The 18,986-nt window shown below is 36.7% G+C and overlaps 1 protein-coding gene across 8 annotated transcripts in view; it reads left to right on the top strand.

Annotated features, from left to right (window-relative positions):
* Nucleotides 1-18,986, top strand: part of LOC111060305 (retinol-binding protein pinta) — a 112,618-nt gene that overhangs the window by 50,483 nt on the left and 43,149 nt on the right. The window contains exons 1-2 of one of the 8 annotated variants that reach the window (XM_039435373.1): nt 12,723-12,987; nt 16,849-17,556. The exons of 3 other annotated variants lie outside the window; for them this stretch is intronic. The gene's annotated coding sequence lies outside the window, so the exon portion shown is untranslated. Of the gene's footprint in view, nt 1-12,660; nt 12,988-16,848; nt 17,557-18,986 lie in introns of those variants that run through there. 4 more of the 8 variants (XM_039435410.1, XM_039435367.1, XM_039435389.1 and 1 more) reach the window with 4 other exon arrangements.

The raw sequence follows: 18,986 nt of genomic DNA, 5'->3' as shown, positions 1-18,986 counted from the left end.
AACAGTAGCAGTATCCAACTGCAACAACATTTTATGCATATACAACAAGTCCTTGATTTGGACTCCAAGTTGAAGCGCTTCGAGCACGGTAATGTGGGACTTGCAAAAGTCAATGAATGCCCGTAATGATTGCGGACAGTTACGCTTTATGGTAGGCGGAGATTCAATTGCCGTGACGTGCCTGGCAGCAATTAATCTCTTGTTGTCATACCTCTCCCTTAAGAGGTTCCATGCAAGCTGAAAGCTCCTGGATAGAAACAGCAAGTTGATACCAACGTGAACGATGGTCAATGTGTTTTGTGTTAGGCGGCAAGAAGGGTAATGACGTAAGGGGACGTCCAATCAAAAAATGACTGGAGATAAGTAGGCAAGATCATGTGGATCTTCCGACAAGGGAACAAGAGGGCGCGAATTCAAGATGGCCTCGACCTGAGCAGCAAGAGTACAGGTTTCTTCAAAGTTAAATACCTTGTTGAAAGTGACTACACGGAATATGCGTTTGAAATTTTTTACCGCATTCTCCCAGAGTCCACCGAAGTGTGGAGCCGAGGGGGAATGAAGTGCCATTGGATGTTGAGTACAGACATAGTGTCATGAATATCTGATTTGAGACGATCAGAGGACAAAAATTCGTGGAGCTCACGTAGCTCATTGTGGCACCAACGAAAGTTGTGGCGTTGTCCGAAAAAATGGAATGCGGGATGCCACGATGAGCAGAAAAACGAATCAGAGCGGCAATAAATGCCTTGGAAGTAAGTTCCGAGACAGTTTCAATATGAACGGCACGAGTTACCATACACACAAACAGCGACAAGTATGCCTTAGAAAAAGTACAAGATTTGGGGCCGCCTACACGGATGGAAATAGGACCGGCGTAATCCAAACCACAATTATAAAAGGGAAAGTTAGCCTGAATGCGGGCCGCTGGTAAACTACCCATGATTTGCTCAGAGCGAAGAGCCGAAAAGCGAAAACACAATATGCAATGCCGCAATACACTTTTGATGGTGCGACGGGTGGAGGGAAACCAAAATCGTTGTCTTACACTGGCCATGGTGGCCTGCACCCCAGCATGACTTATACGACGATGGTGAGCAACAATCAATGCACGAGTGAATTTGTGATTGCTGGGCAACAATATTTGATGTTTGTAATCAAATGAAGCATTTGCATTTTGCAAACGTCCACCAACTCTGAGCAGAGAATCTGAATGAACGAATGGTGACAAGGCTTTAATAGAACTATTAGGCAATAGCTCCTGATTTTGACGCAATGCTTTAAGTTCAGCAGAGAAAGCTTCTTCTTGAATAGATTTGAAGATACAATTTTCAGCTTCTGAAATTTCAGAGATAGTTAATTGACCAAAACGCGGAGTGACTGAATTTTGTTTCCTACAATTATGAATGAACCATAGAACATACGCCGTAGTATGAACAATTTTGTGATAAGTGGAGCAACCATTGATTATACCTGAGATAACATCATTATGAGAAGAAGTGGCAGCTAATACCTGAACTGATTGAGAACTGATTTCCTGAACTGATACCTGAACTGATTTCTCTAGCTGATGAGAGACAACATTTGAAGTTAGAAAATTTGATGTGACCCTACGGGGAGCGGCCACAGGTGAAGCGGGGAGGCACAAACGAGGTGCTGCAATAGGACGAATAGCTTTACAAGGACCAAATATGACCCAACCTAGACTGGTTTTCTGAAGAATGGGAGCATTTTGAGCTAGATACAATTTACCAGGCTGAAGAACAGATGCAAATATGCCAGCACCAAGTATCAGATCTACAGGCTTAGGCTGATCAAACAATGGATCCGCTAATTTGAGTTCAACAGGAATTGAAATTTTGGAAAGATCAATGTTCACACTAGGAACATTAGATGATATGCTATCAACTACAATACAATTTTCTTCAACCGACCATGAACGATCAGCAGAAGACAAGCAAACTGAATGAGAAATAGATGATTTGGTCTTATTCTCACCTACACTATGAATCAAAGTGTCAGAATACAAAGCAGCAAGTGACAATTTTTCAGCCAACCTAGTTGACATCAAATTACAATCAGAGCAAGAATCTAAAAGAGCGGTTGCTTTAATAAATTCTCCACTAGAAGTTTGAACCAAAACTTCAGCAGTAGGTAACAAGGCGACGGTTGATTGCTGTTGCAAACACAGTGACGAAGTGGAGCTCATTGTGACATGAGAGTTCTTCTGAGGCTGTTCTGCATGAGAAACAGCTTGCTTAGTTGTTTCCGTATTCTGAACCATGACGGAATTCAAAACAGCATTCTTACCCTTGGAGGGAGCAAAAGATTGAGAATGAATAAGATTTGAAGTTACCTTATCCTTAGAAGTAGGCTGAGTGTCCCGTGATTGAGGATACGACCTGTGCAGAACAGTGTGGTGACTCTTGCCACAAAGTGTACACGATTTGTCCGAACAAACATGATTGGGTGCAAAAGGCTTGAGGCAATTATAACATAACCCTTTGTCACGGACAGCATTCCAACGATCAGTTACCTGTAACTTCAATAATTCATTACAACGATTTGGAAAATGACCAACAGAATTACAAAAACTACAAGGTGACATAGAAGAGGTAGTAACCTGCATCCTAGCTTGAACATTTGATTGACTTTGATTGAACTTCGGCTTGCTATGAGCACCAACCGAGTTGGATGTACTTTGCTGTACATTTCCTTGATGATGGTTAGCTGAGCTTCAAGCAACAGCTTCCATGATTTTGCATTGTGATTCCAAAAAATTCCAGAATTTATCAATGGTGGGAATGTCGTGTATACCAACACTCTTTTCCCATTCTCGAACAGTAGCAGTATCCAACTGCAACAACATTTTATGCATATACAACAAGTCCTTGATTTGGACTCCAAGTTGAAGCGCTTTGAGCACGGTAATGTGGGACTTGCAAAAGTCAATGAATGCCCGTAATGATTGCGGACAGTTACGCTTTATGGTAGGCGGAGATTCAATTGCCGTGACGTGCCTGGCAGCAATTAATCTCTTGTTGTCATACCTCTCCCTTAAGAGGTTCCATGCAAGCTGAAAGCTCCTGGATAGAAACAGCAAGTTGATACCAACGTGAACGATGGTCAATGTGTTTTGTGTTAGGCGGCAAGAAGGGTAATGACGTAAGGGGACGTCCAATCAAAAAATGACCTGGAGATAAGTAGGCAAGATCATGTGGATCTTCCGACAAGGGAACAAGAGGGCGCGAATTCAAGATGGCCTCGACCTGAGCAGCAAGAGTACAGGTTTCTTCAAAGTTAATTACCTTGTTGAAAGTGACTACACGGAATATGCGTTTGAAATTTTTTACCGCATTCTCCCAGAGTCCACCGAAGTGTGGAGCCCGAGGGGGAATGAAGTGCCATTGGATGTTGAGTACAGACATGGTGTCATGAATATCTGATTTGAGACGATCAGAGGACAAAAATTCGTGGAGCTCACGTAGCTCATTGTTGGCACCAACGAAAGTTGTGGCGTTGTCCGAAAAAATGGAATGCGGGATGCCACGACGAGCAGAAAAACGAATCAGAGCGGCAATAAATGCCTTGGAAGTAAGTTCCGAGACAGTTTCAATATGAACGGCACGAGTTACCATACACACAAACAGCGACAAGTATGCCTTAGAAAAAGTACAAGATTTGGGGCCGCCTACACGGATGGAAATAGGACCGGCGTAATCCAAACCACAATTATAAAAGGAAAGTTAGCCTGAATGCGGGCCGCTGGTAAACTACCCATGATTTGCTCAGAGCGAAGAGCCGAAAAGCGAAAACACAATATGCAATGCCGCAATACACTTTTGATGGTGCGACGGGTGGAGGGAAACCAAAATCGTTGTCTTACACTGGCCATGGTGGCCTGCACCCCAGCATGACTTATACGACGATGGTGAGCAACAATCAATGCACGAGTGAATTTGTGATTGCTGGGCAACAATATTTGATGTTTGTAATCAAATGAAGCATTTGCATTTTGCAAACGTCCACCAACTCTGAGCAGAGAATCTGAATGAACGAATGGTGACAAGGCTTTAATAGAACTATTAGGCAATAGCTCCTGATTTTGACGCAATGCTTAAGTTCAGCAGAGAAAGCTTCTTCTTGAATAGATTTGAAGATACAATTTTCAGCTTCTGAAATTTCAGAGATAGTTAATTGACCAAAACGCGGAGTGACTGAATTTTGTTTCCTACAATTATGAATGAACCATAGAACATACGCCGTAGTATGAACAATTTTGTGATAAGTGGAGCAACCATTGATTATACCTGAGATAACATCATTATGAGAAGAAGTGGCAGCTAATACCTGAACTGATTGAGAACTGATTTCTGAACTGATACCTGAACTGATTTCTCTAGCTGATGAGAGACAACATTTGAAGTTAGAAAATTTGATGTGACCCTACGGGGAGCGGCCACAGGTGAAGCGGGGAGGCACAAACGAGGTGCTGCAATAGGACGAATAGCTTTACAAGGACCAAATATGACCCAACCTAGACTGGTTTTCTGAAGAATGGGAGCATTTTGAGCTAGATACAATTTACCAGGCTGAAGAACAGATGCAAATATGCCAGCACCAAGTAACAGATCTACAGGCTTAGGCTGATCAAACAATGGATCCGCTAATTTGAGTTCAACAGGAATTGAAATTTTGGAAAGATCAATGTTCACACTAGGAACATTAGATGATATGCTATCAACTACAATACAATTTTCTTCAACCGACCACGAACGATCAGCAGAAGACAAGCAAACTGAATGAGAAATAGATGATTTGGTCTTATTCTCACCTACACTATGAATCAAAGTGTCAGAATACAAAGCAGCAAGTGACAATTTTTCAGCCAACCTAGTTGACATCAAATTACAATCAGAGCAAGAATCTAAAAGAGCGGTTGCTTTAATAAATTCTCCACTAGAAGTTTGAACCAAAACTTCAGCAGTAGGTAACAAGGCGACGGTTGATTGCTGTTGCAAACACAGTGACGAAGTGGAGCTCATTGTGACATGAGAGTTCTTCTGAGGCTGTTCTGCATGAGAAACAGCTTGCTTAGTTGTTTCCGTATTCTGAACCATGACGGAATTCAAAACAGCATTCTTACCCTTGGAGGGAGCAAAAGATTGAGAATGAATAAGATTTGAAGTTACCTTATCCTTAGAAGTAGGCTGAGTGTCCCGTGATTGAGGATACGACCTGTGAAGAACAGTGTGGTGACTCTTGCCACAAAGTGTACACGATTTGTCCGAACAAACATGATTGGGTGCGAAAGGCTTGAGGCAATTATAACATAACCCTTTGTCACGGACAGCATTCCAACGATCAGTTACCTGTAACTTCAATAATTCATTACAACGATTTGGAAAATGACCAACAGAATTACAAAAACTACAAGGTGACATAGAAGAGGTAGTAACCTGCATCCTAGCTTGAACATTGATTGACTTTGATTGAACTTCGGCTTGCTATGAGCACCAACCGAGTTGGATGTACTTTGCTGTACATTTCCTTGATGATGGTTAGCTGAGCTTGAAGCAACAGCTTCCATGATTTTGCATTGTGATTCCAAAAAATTCCAGAATTTATCAATGGTGGGAATGTCGTGTATACCAACACTCTTTTCCCATTCTCGAACAGTAGCAGTATCCAACTGCAACAACATTTTATGCATATACAACAAGTCCTTGATTTGGACTCCAAGTTGAAGCGCTTTGAGCACGGTAATGTGGGACTTGCAAAAGTCAATGAATGCCCGTAATGATTGCGGACAGTTACGCTTTATGGTAGGCGGAGATTCAATTGCCGTGACGTGCCTGGCAGCAATTAATCTCTTGTTGTCATACCTCTCCCTTAAGAGGTTCCATGCAAGCTGAAAACCATTTTCGTCAGCTTCAATGTGTTCCACTCTAGCAAGAGCTTCACCACTGAGTGATTGACGAAGATAGAAAAATTTCAATGAATCATTAATGTTATCTTGATTACCAATAATATTAGTAAAAGCACTTGAGAATGCTTGCCATTTTGAAAGCTCCCCATTGAAGCGTGGAAGCGGTATCTGAGGCAACTGAAAATTTGCCAAAGGTGCGTTTTGAGATGTTGGCCGCTGGGAAGCACCAGCAGTGGCCTCATTGTTGCATTGTCTGCTTTCAAAGGCAGTTAATGCAGCGTTTGCCTTAGAGGTAATGGAGATAAACTTATTGAGTATCTCAAAATGAGTTGAAGTGTCCTGTGCTTGCAACTCTGAATTCGATAATTGTTGATGTATCTTATCATACTTAATTCTAAGTGAACCTAGTTCGTTTTTTACAGTCAATAGTTGATAATAAGTGGCTTCAGTGTCCACAACATAATCGTTATAGCTGGTTATGAACCAATCTATTTCCTGGTGTAAATTGTCTCTTGTATTGAAAAGAGCAGAAGGCTCAGGAAGTGAATCTTCCTCATGATCGGACATGCTTAAAAATTAACAGAAAAACCTGAGTGAATGACACTGTAGCAATGCGATTGCTGCGCCAATAAGCAACCTTGGGCGCTGGTCCAGTACGCAGAGAGGCACGCCTGTGCGTTTGAGGCAAGTTGTATCAAGCTTGCTGTGCGGCGAGTCAAGTAGCGAGCTCGCAAGGCGGTGTGGTATGCCGTGTGTTGTTTTCTCAATGCGCAATAGCCGTCTGTGACCAGTTCAGTGCGGTTCAGTCTCTCAGGGTACAAGATAGTTGATAGCTGGTGCATACACGTCGCAGCGTGCTTTGAGTTGCAGCCAGTACTGAAAATTTGAAACAAGTGTGTGAATGCTTAATATTAAACAATATAAACATACAAAGGTACAATGAAATAAAATATACACTAGAGTGGGACCTAATCATTGGCGTCAAGCTAGACTATTAGGCACACGGTCACTGAAACCCCAAGGTTCAATGGACCAAGAAATGGGTAATAAAAATTAACAATTATCCTAGGCAAACTGGGTCAAAGATGACGGGCAGGAGGACCAATTTTTATCCAATTGGCCCCCAATTAACAATATCCTAGGTAGACACTGGGTCAAAGATGACGGGCTGGAGGACCAATTTTTATCCAATTGGTCCCCAATTAACAATATCCTAGGTAGACACTGGGTCAAAGATGACGGGCTGGAGGACCAATTTTTATGACAGAATCCAAGGGCAGGGCAGTGGACTGTGGATGATAGTTGGTATAAATACCTACAAATAAATCTTTGAATTCTGTACATAAAAATACTGATAGCTTGAAGTGTGGTAAGTACGCCAATAAAAGACTAAATGAATCAACAATATAAGATTTAATAATAATAAATGATAATAGTAGGCAGATGGCCACATACAAAAAAACAATGAGTTAAATCTTGGGAAAATTACAACATGTGAATAATGTAGAGAACTACAACATTTAAAGAATTAGGTCAATGTCATTAATGACCATTGAAGTATGACAATAACTGCAAAGTTATTAATGATATTAAATTATTAATGATATTGGTATTAATGATATTGCAATAAATGCAAAGGTATTAATAATGATACCTGAAATGAATATAATTTGAGGGCAATAATGAAAGTTATTACTAAGGTACAATAATAATGATTAAAAATGACAATAAGCTGTAAAAAATGCTCACAAATAACATACATAAAAAATATATGTGGCATGCCTTCAGTGATTTGAATGTCAAGATAGACTTCGACCAAATAATTAATAGGCGTCACTGGCCTTAGAATAACACTTAAAAGCTAAGGGTAGCTAAAAATAAATGAAGATTATCCAGGTAAATATAGGCGACATGGGCCTTCAATGAATTGAATGTCAAGACAGACATCAATTAGAACGAGTAATAGGCGACAGTGGCCTTCAATGAATCACTTGTAAAGCCAAGGGTAGCTGTCAAATCCATAAACAAATAGTACTACTATTGAATACAATTATAAGGCGTCAGTGGCCTCAGAAAATCACTTGTAAAGCCAAGGGTAGCTGTCAAATCCAAAGATTAATAGGCGTCGGTGGCCTTAGTGAATTGCATGTCAAGATAGACATTAATCAAATAATAAGTAGGCGTCAGTGGCCTCAATGAATGATGTCAAGATAGACATTAATAAAACAATTAGTAGGCGTCAGTGGCCTCAGAAAATCACTTGTAAAGTCAAGGGTAACTGTAAAATACAATGAATTAATAGGCGTCGGTGGCCTTAGTGAATTGCATGTCAAGATAGACATTAATCAAATAATAAGTAGGCGTCAGTGGCCTCAATGAGTTGAATGTCAAGATAGACATTAATAAAACAATTGTAGGCGTCAGTGGCCTCAGAAAATCACTTGTAAAGTCAAGGGTAACTGTAAAATACAATGATTAATAGGCGTCGGTGGCCTTAGTGAATTGCATGTCAAGATAGACATTAATCAAATAATAAGTAGGCGTCAGTGGCCTCAATGAGTTGAATGTCAAGATAGACATTAATAAAACAATTAGTAGGCGTCAGTGGCCTCAATGAGTTGGATGTCAAGATAGACATTAATAAATCAATAATGATGCATACGTGAATGAAAATTGAAAAGAACGATTTACATAACCTGAATAAAATTCTGAAGAGGAGATGCGGCCAGGCAGACAGGCAATGACTCCGCAATACCAACAGGAACAGGACATCAGCAAGCGATGAAGTGATCTGGCCATGCTATGACAAGCATGAAAACGTCCACTACAGCAGGCGAATCCCCCAATGGAAAAGTAGGCTGGAGCGAGTAGAATTCCAAACGAATAATCCGATCTTCAAATTGTGGAATTTTTGGATTGATTTCCAAACAGTAGAGATGATGCACTTGAAAGTTTGAGGTTCACGAGGTAAAGCCAATTGTAGAAAAATGGCAACTGAAGCTTACACGAGGTTGTATCCAATTTTACCAGAGTAATTGAGTGAAGAACTCGATGAATAATTGAATCACACTGAAGAATGGAACAAACGAATTAATTTGAAGAATAATTCACACTTTAAAAAGGTTTTGTAGATCCGATGAATTCAGATGAAAGGTTTAGACCGAAGGCGTAAATGCACCATCGACTAACCACCATTGAAGACGAACACGGAGACGCTATGAAAGACATGGAGACAATGAAAAAGGCAAGCTGCCGGAAGTGTTAGAAACGTAGGCAAAGCGCTCGCAACCGAATGGTGAAAAAGTAACAAATATCTAAAAGGTAAGATGCCTAAAGACAAGATTAAATTCTAAAAAACGAATAGCACAATATTAAAATTGCAACAATCCGACGAAAAAATACGAATAAAAGTATAGAAAACCAGCTGATAGAGCAGAGGCAAAAAACCGCGATTGAGACGTCACTGAACAGCGCAGACGCACAAAAGACACAGCGCGCAGACAGACAGACATGATGACGACATGAAGTCTACGTAGTAGCGGAACGAATAACAAGTGGAACCGTTCCAAAGATGCTTTGTCAGATTTTACAGACATTTTAACATTGATATTTTGAGTTCCAGATATTTCCAATTCCGCGGCCCCGTATGTCTCTATCTTCTCTGTGCACCAACGAGCTATATAGTAAACTATAGAGTGGCTGAGTGGCCACTATTCCTGTTACGAATTGAACATGGGCAGCCATGACAGAGAGAGGCAAGAAGTGGCGGAAAATTTGAATGGCCCTATTGATATAATGGGAATTTGCATAAAATACAAGGTGTAAATCAGTTATATTTGATAAATACTACATTGAATTTTTATCGAGAATTTTAAATATATGTATTACAGTTGTTTTGCATCCATAAAATTGACTGTTTGAAATGCTTTAGGCTACTTGAAGCCTTGGTGAAATTAATGTAGCCTGAGTTACAGTGTTAATACTGCTTTGCCGTACAAGTGCTCTAGTAAGTTGAAATGCCATACCATAACTGCAAAATTATTATTTTAAAGACTGGATTATTTTTCATGTTATTTTGAGTGAGTAATTCAAAAAACTAGTTTATGAAGACGTTTCTTTGATATCAGCTTATGGTACTTATCCACATAACTCTAAGTTCATAACAAGAAGGCAAAATATGATAGTCAAAAAAATAACAACTATTTTATGGCCAGTATTAGACGGTAATATTTCTGTCATATGCAGATCATATGAAATGAGTTGTACAAGATCATATTTTTTCATATCATAGAACTATTACCGGCCTAACATATTATTATATAATATTATTATATTATGATCATGCATGTACGAAATCATATTTTTTCATATCTAGAACTATTACCGGCCTAACATATTATTATATAATATTATTATATTATGATAAAATGGAAATTATCGGTTTTAGAGGCATAGTTTTGAAATTTTTTAGGTTGTACTTAAACTTAAGGTCACAAGCCATAAAAATTGATGATACAATTAGCAACGATAGGAGAGTTGAAGCTGGGATTCCACAAGGAACAGTGCTTGGCCCAATTCTATTCCTAATTTATATTAATGATTTATTAAATATTGATCTAGACTGTGGCTCTCTCTACTCATTTGCGGATGACACTGTAGCTCTGTTTCATGGAAATTCATGGATGGAAACATTTGAGAAAGCAAATAGTGGTATAGCAAAGATAAAAAATTGGTGTGACCACAGTAAATTATGTATAAATAAAGATAAAACTGTGGTTCTACCCTTTTACCTTACAATGGCTGGTAAGCCCTCTGAGGAGTACCAACTTAAAATTATTATTCATAAACCTGACTGTAACCAGTCTTATTGCCAGTGTGTTCCTCTCTTTGTTCATGATTCTGTAAAATATCTAGGCATCATGATGGATCCTCGACTAAGGTGGGAGCCACATATTTCTTATGTTTGTAATAGATTAAGGAAAACATTTTATAAGTTTGTTCAATTGAGAAATATTCTTCCATTGTACCAGTTGAGGATGGTATTCCTTGCCCTAATCTCTTCTGTAATTGAATACGGCATTGTTGGATGGGGAGGTTGTGGATCTTCCATCTTACAACCCCTTATTTTGCAGTATAAGAAAATTGTAAAAATATGTCTGAATAGACCAATTAGATATCCCACTAACCTAATCTATAAAGAATTCAAAGTTCTAAGCCCTGAGGATTTATATAAATTGAACTTATTAAAATATGTATTTAAATGACCATTAGATTTTCCAGTGACTCCTGAACATGGATATACAACTCGTGGTCAAGCCAGAGAGAAACTCTATGAGCTGAGATGTGTAACTGCATCTGCGGCTGGTCATGCAGCCTTTCAGGGTCCTCGTTTATTTAATGTTTTACCTCTCGATATTTCTACTAGAGAGTCCTCCTTATCGATTTTCTGTAGAAGGTTAAGACTGTATTTATCGGCTTCATAAATTGTTTTGTTTCGTTTCATTGAAATATGTTTAACTTTATTCTGTAAACTAGGCTATATAAACTAAGCATTGTAATCAATTTGTTTCTTTTTGTGGAAGATGTGTATTTTCGTTTAGATTACTTAATGGCATAAGATAATACTATTTATGTAGGTAGCTCTATATAGTACTTGAAGCAGCTGAATCGTTTTTCTTATATTTTCTGTAATTCATAAGACGAACCACTCCTCGACGCAGGCCTAGCCTAATGAGGAGTGCACTTGATATTTTTTATGTTATTATGCTTTGTAAAATTGTACAATGAAGTGAATAAAAGTTATTATTATTATTATTATTATGATCATGTTAGGCCGGTAATAGTTCTATGATATGAAAAAATATGATTTCGTACAACTTATTTCATATGATCTGCATAATATGACAGAAATATTACTGTCTAATACCGGTCTTAGTTTGTTATTTTTTTGATTTAATATAAGCTGATGTCTATAGTTCATTCCAGTCAAGTTTGCAATACCATCATCACCATAAATAATGATAATATTTAGTTAAAGAAATCAATTTAACTCACAAAAACACATCTATTCCTGCAGTAGCAGACTGGCAATAGAGGCTCTTCAATACCATCATCATCATAGTTTGCAATACCATCATCATCACCATAAATATCATAATGATAATATTTAGTTAAAGAAATTTATTTAACTCACAAAAACACATCTATTCCTGCAGTAGCAGACTGGCAAAAGAGGCTCTTGTTGCCTCTCTCTGTCATGGCTGCCCTTAGTTCGCCGTGTAACACATTGAGAGCGCTGAAAGCACACCAATAGCCGCTCTATGGTTTACTATAATTATTAGCTCGTTGCTGTGCACCTGCACAGACACAGGATAGGCCTATTGTGTGATGTGGTCTGTGGTGCGCCGTGCCCTTAGACCAGTTATAGAATAGACACGCTGGGAAGTCTAGCCTCTGAAGCCAACATCTACTGCCATATCTCCAAATCGTGACGTTATCATCGGATATAAAATTTTCAGATTGTGTCTATTTCAGAAGGATGTGAATTATTATTCATTAAAATGGTAAACTTCAGCTGCGCTCCCGCTGAAATAGACACAATCTGCTATGGAATACAATGTAAACAAACTCTACAGAAAAGTTTTCTGATGCTGACGTCACGATTTGGAAAATATGGCAGTAGATGTTGGCTTCATCGACTTTGAGTATAATATTAAAAACAATAGGCCATGTCTATTCTATAACTGGTCTAAGGCCGTGCTACTGCCGTGCCGTGCGCCCGTCTCTAATAGCGTCTACACAGAAGTGAGGTTATGTTAATAACTATGTTTGTGTTAATAACTTATGTTCAAACTTGTACAGTGATTACTGTAAAATATCAAGTGTTTGGAAACAATTGTGAAATTGTCTTTATTTAAACAAACTCTACTTTCTAACAAAAAGTACCGTACTGAATTTATTCAACCAAAGGAAAAGTGCAACAGTAAAACAGTTGCTTTTTAATTCCATTCAAACAGCCACCACATTTATTATGAATTTGTCATTTCGTCATCAATATTAATGTAATTAACTTATTGTATTCTCATCTCGGCTAAGCTCTAGCCGGTGAGCTCCCCCTGTTATCTCAGTTATTATTGAAGATATCGACTCAATTTTTTTTTTAATGATAGAGGAAGACAAAATAAAGCGCGCTAGCATATTTTTATACCATTTGATTCAATTTTAATATTAGAAATAGCTGTTTCAAAACTAATTTTTTTTTGAAGAAAGGACGATTCTAAATTATAATTATTTGTATCAACTATTATTGAAGATATGGGACTCAATTTTTTTAATGAAAGAAGAAATAATACGTGTTGGTAACTGAATAACAATTTTAATCGATGAAATTCAATATTATTAATATTAATAGCAAATATTGAATTTTGTCTAACCTATAATCCTATCATGTTTTTACTAGCACCATAGAGTTTTGGAGTTTTAAAGTTGCTGCTCTATTCTCTAAAGGTCACAAATTTGAAGCATGCTAAATAGAGTTGTCATCGGTTTTTCAAATCGCTCGATCAGAAAGATTCTTCTTCGATTAATGTTTCAAGAGTCCAATATTCATTTTATTGTTTTTTTTATTGTTATTGTTTTACAAACTTCAATTTGATATATTTGAATTCTAATTTAATCTACATTTTTCCCCATAATTGGAATACTTTTTTTGAAAAAATTGGTAACCCCAATGGGTATTAAATTTAAAAAGTCTCATTTAGGTATTAATAATTAAAGTTTACTTAACAACTTACAAATTACAGAAAAGTACCACAGGCTAACTTACGCTTAAAACGGTTCCAGTTATAATTTTCACTATCTTCAATTTTTTCAAAAAAATTCCAATTATGGGAAAAAATAATTTTGAATTAGAATTCAAATATATTAAATTTGTAAAAAAATTATTTTAATTCCATCAAAGAGCTAACCATTACTGCTGACCACATTTTCTCCTGTATTTAATGCTATTGCTGAGGTTTGGGTTGAAAAAGATTAGGTTGGAAAAGGTTAGGTTAAGGGGGGTTAGGTTTGAAAGATTTTGCATAAAAAGGATTTGGTTAGGAAGTCTTAGCTTAGAAACGCTTTGGTTGAGAAACTTAGGTTAGGAAACAGTTGGGTTGTAAAAAAATTGGGTTAGAAAAAGCTTTGGTTAGGGAAAGCTTTGGTTTGTGAAAGCTTAGGTTAGGAAAAGCTTTGGTTAGGGAAAGCTTCGATTAGGAAATTCTTAGGTTAAGAAAAGCACAAGTTAGGGAAATCTTAGGTTGGGAAAAAAATAGGTTAGGAAAATCTAAGGTTAGGGAAAGCCCATGTTAGGAAAAGATAAGGTTAGGAAAAGCTCAGGTTAGGAGAAGCTAAGGTTAGGAAAAGCTTTGGTTAGGAAAAGCTTAGGTTAGGAAAAGTTTAGGTTGAGAAAAGCTTGGGTTAGGAATAAGCTTAGGTTGGGAAATGCTTTGTTTAGGAAAGCTTAGGTTAGGAGAAGCTGAGGTTAGGAGAATCTAAGGTTTAGTAAAGCTTAGGTTTGGGAAAGCATATGTTAGGAAAAGCTTTGGCTGGGGAAAGCTTTGGTTAGTGAAAGCTAAGGTGAGGAAAAGCTTTGAGTTGGGAGAAACTTAGGTTAGGAAAAGCTTAGGTTGGGATAAGCTTAGGTTAGGAAAAAGTTAAGGTTAGGGAAAGCTTAGGTTAGGAAAATCACAGATTAGAAAAAGCTTAGTTTAGGAGAGATTTGGTCTTGGCCCAGGCTCAATAAGCTTTGGTCAGACTTGTTCAGGTTAGTAATTATTTGACTTAGAGTTCATTCAATTAAAATTTATCATTGTCATAAGAAAATGTTATCAAAAGTAAAAGTTTGTACATTGTTCACCACTTCTTCAACTCCTAGTTCTTAACTTTAAAGTTCTTCCCATACTCCATGAGTCTCTACTTTTGAAAAATCTTTTTATCTCAACTCTTGAATCCTATCTCAATATTCAATTATTCTATTCAATCATCCTAATTACTATAAATGTGAATGACTTGAACCTGACAGAAATTGACCAGAACATAATTGTTTTTTTAATGTTTAAATTAGTATTTGAGGATAAAATTTATATTACCGACAGCTATTTTTTCTTCCTCTTCAATTAAAAAAAAAAATTGATTGATATCTTCAAAAATAGTTGAGATACCATTGTGCAATACAATATTGTGAGATACAATTGTTAGTCACATATACCAAAAATTACCAATTTCTGTTCTGTTTCAGGGTCAGCTTTAGAAACTCTAATATTAATTTAATGAAAACTCCCCAGAATAATATCTAATTTCTATTTAATTCATTGATTAATCAATTATATTGTATTCCAATGTCCATGATTGCCTGCAGTTACCAGTACTCTTCAATCACTTTCAAAGAAGTTGAATTGATGCAAACATTCATTTGAGCAATCACTTATTTTGAAATCTTTAATTTGGCCATATATGAGTCAGCTGTGCTATTGGCTTCATTATTCACAGTTCATTCTTCATTGTTAACATAACCTCATTCTTCATTGTTGAGTCTCACTTCAGAAATTCAAACTGTTTTTTTTAATGTTTTAATTAGTCTTTCTAAATAAAATTCATAGAAGCAACACCTATTTTTCCTTCTTCTTTCATCAGAAAAAAATTGAGTTGATATCTTCAAAAATAGTTGAGATAATAATATATTTAGAATCGTCCTTTCTTCAAAATAAGGTTAGTCTTGAAACAGCTATTTATAATATTAAAATCGAACTAAATTGTATAAAAATAGGCTAGCACACTTTATTTTTTCCTCCTCTTTCATTAAAAAAAAAATTGAGTTGATATCTTCAATAATAACTGAGATAACAGGGGGAGCACACCGGCTAGAATTTTGTGATGATGGGCTCTTACATTTTTTACTTTCCTTGCCCTATTACCATAGGTAAGGAAAGTATTGCTTTCCGAAAAAAATTAAGGTACCCCAATTTCTAAATTTCTATATGTTCCAAGGTCCCCTGAGTCCAAAAAAGTGTATGAGTGTATGTGTCTGTCACGATATCTCATCTTACAATTAACAGAATGACTTGAAATTTGGAACGTATGGTCCTTACACTATAAGGATTCGACACAAACAATTTCGATCAAATGCAATTCAAGATGGCGGCAAAAATGTTGTCAATAACAGGTTTTTTTCACAATTTTCTTGAAAACGGCTCCAGTGATTTTGATCAAATTTACACCTAAAATAGTCATTGATTAATCTCTATCAACTGCCATAAGCTCTATCAACTGCCACGAGTCCCATATCTGTAAAAATTTCAGGAGTTCCGCCCCATCTATACAAAGTTGGATTTTAGATTCCCAATCATCAGGCTTCAGATACAATTTAAACAAAAAATTTCAAGTGGAAAATATTGATCCTGAAAATCTCTACAATTAATGTTCAGTTACATTTTCACCTAAAATTGAAAAAAGCTCAAAATTTGAGAAAATGTGATTATCCAATTGCAAACTGTTGGAAACGGTTGATTCTATCAAATCATTCACTATTAAGAGATAGCAGACCTTGTGTAACTCCAGTGTTATAGTCCTGTCACCAGCTGGCTCAGATGTTTGAATAGTAGACTTGAGATGCACATTCATTGCTTTCAGCAAAAAAAGCTCATCAATTCATCAATTGCTCATCAGGTGATCAATTTTCATAATGGCAAGGAAAGTTGTGTGAGTGCGCCACACCAGATTTTTCCAAATACTCCTTTACATTACGTATGGATAGTCTCATCTCTCATTAAAGAAAGTGTATGCAGATGGCCGATTCTGTGATTGAATTAGTTACTATCCAAAATTAAATTCAACATCATGTTTCTTTTGTTTGAATATGTATCTGGTTTTGTATTTTCCAGGACAAATCACAGAAACAATCAACAAAATTCAACATGTTTAATAATAATTATGATTTAGTGTCAGTCATGCAAAAAGTATACAATAACTTATAGATACACAAACACAGTAAATTTTATCTATAACTAGCTGGCCCAGCAAACTTTGTAACTTGGATGGAGGAGCAAGACGGCTGCTGGTTGTGATGTTTCAGTGGGTGGTCTTTGTAAATTATCTATTGGTAAAAACGATCCAGCAATCATGTGTGAAGCATTTTGTGCTGATAAGTGGTTTCATACCACATGTGTAAAAATATCATCATCAGACATGAAGAAAATTGAAGAATTGGGGGAACATTCAAGGTGGTATTGCTCGACTTTAGGTTAGGACAGTGTCATGATTCTAACTTGAAATCAGAAGATGTTTTCAACATTGCTATTAATGTTAACAAAATACTAAACAAACTAAATGTAATGGATTTTGAAAATGAAAAAATTCGTGATCAATTGGAAATTGTTTTGGAAGAACAGTTCAAAAATTCTCAAGTGTGTTCAAGTAATACATGTAATAAATCCATGCAAGATAAATTTGATGCTCAAGTTAACACAATTTCTGACTATGAACTAAATAGCTCGAATACAATTATTAGTTCTATAAGTGACGTGAATGTAATTGATGTACCATCCAATACTGTTCAAAAGGTTACAAAAACTAACTCATCTTCAAAACAAGTAAGTGACAACAACTTTGAATTATTACTAAGCATGAATTTAGAAGACAACTCCCAATGTAGAATTTTAACTAATTCAAGACAGTCTCTTGTTCATAGTGTTCAAGACAAAATTAAAGACATTAAGACAATTCAGTCTGAAACTCTTAGTACAATTCGACTAAACACTGGAATTATTGACTTGAATAGGAGAGTGAATTATCAGATGATCAGCTGTGCTGAATAGTGAGTTGTGTTTTTTCTGGCTCTAAATTTTGTAAAATAACTCGAAAATTTTCCAATTAATGATGATTTGAGTGTGATATTTTTGTTTTTTATTCTGTTTTCAACTGTCAAAATTTAAAAATCTTAGTTTTCGTTGTTTTTGAGTGAAAATGGACTAAATTTTGGTGAAGTGAAATCATAACCCTATTTGGGACTTTTAAAGTGTTATCTAAATTTGGGAGAGGAATAGTACAAGGAGTATCCTTAGTTTTTTTTTTCCAATCAGTGCTTCTTTGTAAAAATATGAATAAATATGAATAATATGAATATGAATTCTTTTGAAGAGTGTAGTGCTTTGTCATCTAGTTTGAGTAGTAAGAATGCCACTAATTCTAATCCACTGGTTGTAAATCGGACTAATAATAAATCTAAAAATTCTGATAAGTTAATACAAGCACATGAAGGAAACTCATTGAATCCTTCTGTGACAGAAGGTAAAAAATGGAATGTGGTCGCAAAGCAAAATAAATTCAAGATACACAAGACTAATATATCAGATAAACATAAGCATGCAGTATCGCTTTCAAACAAAAGCCGTGGCTTGACAAAACCTAGTGGGTGCAGTAATAAAAGTACTAATGGTAGGAATAAGCCTACTAATGAGGTCAGTGTTGATGCATCTGTCGATAAGAGTAATAGTCTTAAGCATATTGTGGGTAGTGGAGCAAGTACATCCAAATTGATATCAGCCCAAAGGAAGGACGGGATTTTTGTTTCCAAGTTGGCAGTGGATACTACATGTGAGGCTATTTCTGAATATGTAAAACAATTTATTTCAGGTGAAATTTTGTGTGAGGAGGTGAAATCAAAGTTTCCTACTTACAAATCATTTGAAATAGCTGTTGATGTAGGTAATAAGGACAAAATTATCAAATCTGAGATATGGCCTGAAGGTGTACTTGTAAGTGAATACCGGTTCCAGATACGACCACACCCTAAATCCAAGCATTTTTTAGGCCAAAGGAAAAATTAATGTGTTCAAGACCTTCTCCTTCCAATCAATTCAATGACTTGAATAATGTGACAAGTGCAACAAAAAAAAAGGACCTGTGGATATGTTTAATAAATGTTCAGTGTCTACGCACCAAGCTTGAGTCCCTCAAACTCCTGTGTGAGGAGGTGTCACCTGACTTTCTGTGCATATGTGAGCATTGGCTCAAGCACCAA

Source organism: Nilaparvata lugens, chromosome 1 (genome assembly GCF_014356525.2).
Source record: "Nilaparvata lugens isolate BPH chromosome 1, ASM1435652v1, whole genome shotgun sequence".
NCBI classification, from domain to species: Eukaryota; Metazoa; Arthropoda; class Insecta; order Hemiptera; family Delphacidae; genus Nilaparvata; species Nilaparvata lugens.
This window is presented reverse-complemented; position numbering and strand designations above follow the sequence as displayed.